The sequence below is a fragment of the Xenopus tropicalis genome, chromosome 3 (genome assembly GCF_000004195.4).
Source record: "Xenopus tropicalis strain Nigerian chromosome 3, UCB_Xtro_10.0, whole genome shotgun sequence".
Classification (NCBI taxonomy): domain Eukaryota; kingdom Metazoa; phylum Chordata; class Amphibia; order Anura; family Pipidae; genus Xenopus; species Xenopus tropicalis.
In genome coordinates, this window is record NC_030679.2 from 67,971,228 (window position 1) to 67,974,866 (window position 3,639).

General features: G+C 40.6%; 1 long non-coding RNA gene across 1 annotated transcript; it reads right to left on the minus strand.

Moving 5' to 3' along the window:
* Positions 1 to 281: 281 nt before the first annotated feature.
* Positions 282 to 3,081, minus strand: LOC116409741. The gene is made up of 3 exons (XR_004221993.1): positions 2,991 to 3,081; positions 2,798 to 2,934; positions 282 to 358 (listed from the first exon to the last, which is right to left on the minus strand). It is a non-coding gene; the product is annotated as an uncharacterized LOC116409741 (long non-coding RNA).
* Positions 3,082 to 3,639: the final 558 nt, after the last annotated feature.

Consider the following 3,639-nt stretch of genomic DNA (forward strand, 5'->3'; position numbering starts at 1 on the left):
AAGTCTACTACATTCTGTATGCTAGTGCCGAAACCTCTTAATGATTAGCCTACTTGCACCACTAGTACGCAGTAATAGTCAAGCCTGGGATTCAATATAGGCCCTGGCATTCCAATAGTGACTGTCTATGGCATCTTATAGCAACCCCTATGGCATTTGGCAGAACTTACAGATTGGCTTGACCAAAGCCAATGTGAATATGAAAAATTATGTGAGCGTTTCCACAACATGTGTGCGCTTACACATGTATTATATGTAGGTATGTATACATATATATTCATTCATTTCATTGACTTTTATATGAATGCACCTTTTTCTATAAATATTAAAGAAAACATTAGGCTGTTCTGCCCAGTTCCTTCTGATTATTATAGTATCTAGTAGAATTAAGTCTAAAACAACTGGACTTTTCTGAGTTTTTCTTGAAAACGTTTCACCACTCATCCGAGTGGCTTCTTCAGTTCAAATGACTGGTAGGGAATTCCCCGGTATTTAAACTCTTGATGGTAGTAGAGTCACAGACATCCAATCACAATGGTTCCATTGAACTTGTTCAGTTAGGTGTTAGCTGAAACTGACAGGTGTAAGAAGGTATGATCCAATCACAATGGTACCAAGATTCTCATTGATGAAGGTGTTAATCCTTCAAAGTACATGACTGGAAGTGTGAACTGTTGTGAAACTGCCGGGGTAAGGATGTCAACGCGCCATTGTATGTTGGTGACAAGCGGTGTCTCAGGCCCCCTCCTCTGTTCAGGGATGGTTTTTCCAGGTTGGCATAAATGGCCTCTTTCACACCTCTTTCAAACCATCTGTCCTCTCGGTCCAAAATATGCACGTTACTGTCCTCAAAAGAGTGACCTTTTTCTTTGAGGTGTAGATAGACTGCTGAGTCTTGTCCTGAGGAGTTTGCCCGCCTATGTTGGGCCATTCTCTTACAGAGAGGTTGTTTTGTCTCCCCAATGTATAAGTCAGAGCACTCTTCACTACACTGGACAGCATAGACCACATTACTCTTCATGTGCTTGGGTGTTGGGTCTTTCGGGTGCACCAGCTTCTGTCTCAGGGTGTTGCTGGGTTTGAAAAACACAGGAATGCGATGTTTGTTGAAAATTCTCCTAAGTTTTTCTGATGTTCCAGCAACATATGGAATTACTATGTTGTTTCGCCTGCTGTGTTCCTCCTTCTTTGTGTATTTTTGGGAGTCCATATAGGCATGGAGTGGCTTCGCCTGGGTAAAGGCGACGGTACAAAGCTGGACTGATGACCTTTTCCTTCTCAAGGTGCTGCAAGCAGTCTATAACCTTCTTCTTGTAGTTGCTTGTTGGATCTCTCTTGAGTTGCTCATATGTGTCTGAATCGTTGAGCAGTGTGGACACTTTGGCATGGTAGTCTGATGTATTCAGTACCACTGTACACCTTCCTTTATCTGCTGGCAGGATGGTGACACTTGAGTCCTTGGCAAGTGATGTCAGAGCCCTCCTCTCTTGCAGACTTAGATTGGAAGGGGGAGCTTTAGCATTAGCTAGGGCTGCTGATACTTTTAACCGGATGTTTTCAGCCTCATCCACTGGTATCTTATTGTTGTGGATGGATGATTCTGTGGCTGTGATGAAGTCTACCACTGGTACATACCGTGGGGCCACTGCAAAGTTCAGTCCCTTGGCTAAGACATCCTTCTCTGGTTCTGTGAGTTCCCTGTCTGATAAATTCTTTACCCACAGATCCTTGATGTTCTGGCATGTCTTGTTTTCATCTTCCTTCCTCCCTGTTGATTTGTCTGTTCGCTGGGTGTTGTTGGTACGTGATAATAAACTGGTGAATTTGTTTATTTGCCTCTCCTTGCCCTTGGCATGTTGTGCAAGTTGCGCCCGCTCTGTGAATTCAACCACTCTTTGCAACGTCAGCACCGGTAGTTTTGCTGTCAGTCTCTGTTTTGCATTATCAAATTTATGAACCAGGACCTCAATTGAGAAGTTAGTCTGCCTCACCCGTTCATTTAACAGTTGTTTCTGGGCTTTCTGAAGGATCACCTTGGCCCTGTGACCTTTAACCGAAGAACCCAGACGTAGGCTGCATGGTGTGATTCCCTGATATCGGCATCGTAGGTTAAAACGAAGATGGTTTCTGTAATCCGCAAGTTTTCTGGCCGTCCTCTCATATTCCCGTACCAATTTTAGGGTATTCTCCCCAAATTGAGTAGCAATATGTCTATGAAGATTCTCATTCATCCAGGTCATGATATACAGTATCTAGTAGAATTAAGTCTAAAACAACTGGACTTTTCTGAGTTTTTCTTGAAAACGTTTCACCACTCATCCGAGTGGCTTCTTCAGTTCAAATGACTGGTAGGGAATTCCCCGGGGTAAGGATGTCAACGCGCCATTGTATGTTGGTGACAAGCTTGTCACCAACATACAATGGCGCGTTGACATCCTTACCCCGGCAGTTTCACAACAGTTCACACTTCCAGTCATGTACTTTGAAGGATTAACACCTTCATCAATGAGAATCTTGGTACCATTGTGATTGGATCATACCTTCTTACACCTGTCAGTTTCAGCTAACACCTAGCTGAACAAGTTCAATGGAACCATTGTGATTGGATGTCTGTGACTCTACTACCATCAAGAGTTTAAATACCGGGGAATTCCCTACCAGTCATTTGAACTGAAGAAGCCACTCGGATGAGTGGTGAAACGTTTTCAAGAAAAACTCAGAAAAGTCCAGTTGTTTTAGACTTAATTCTACTAGATACTGTATATCATGACCTGGATGAATGAGAATCTTCATAGACATTCTGATTATTAGAATATATTTATTCATTTATAGGAATGAAATCTACTAATGGGTTGCCAACAGAACCCGTTAAAAAGCAGTAATAGACTAGACACTGATTCTATTTGAAGTAATTTCTCTCACATTAGACGTACACTTGTTAACAGTGAGAAGAAAAAAAATGTTTGAAATAGATTTAATTTTCTAACAACAGAACAGATAAAGAATGTATTTGTTTACCAATAAAGACTCTGCATTGACAAGAATAGATCTAGAATCCAGTGAGTGTAGACTTCTTTTGCTTTTAATATATATTTCTATATATTTTGTGCTTTAGTTATTTTTCCTTTAAAACACAAGTTTAAAATAGAATATTTCAATTCATTTTTTATACATGTCTGGGTGTAAGGAAACTGCCAAGGGGTTATGAGAAAAAAAACTGCCAGAATTGCTTAGATTCTTCAGTGCCTCCATATCCTTGTCTTCCAAGTAGTATGTCAGGCTTTTTATTATCATTGACCAACAGGAATGTCAAGCACTTTAATTTTGTATTACCTTTCATAAATTATGTACACATTTCTCATGCTTTTTCATTCTTACATGCTATGTGACTTTAACTTACTGGGTGTAATCGGCCCAAAGAGGCCAATGCATTTCTCACCAAGATGCAACATACACACATAAGCACTTTCTTGGATTCAACCATTGCACTGCATACACAGAGTAACTGTAATATTGCTTTATTCCACAATACGCTACTCAGTGGGTTAAAATGGACTTTGAACTAGATTGCTTTCTGATTAAGAGGATGTGACCTGTTTCCTTTTTTTGTGCAAGTTCATTGTGCTGCCTCACTTATTC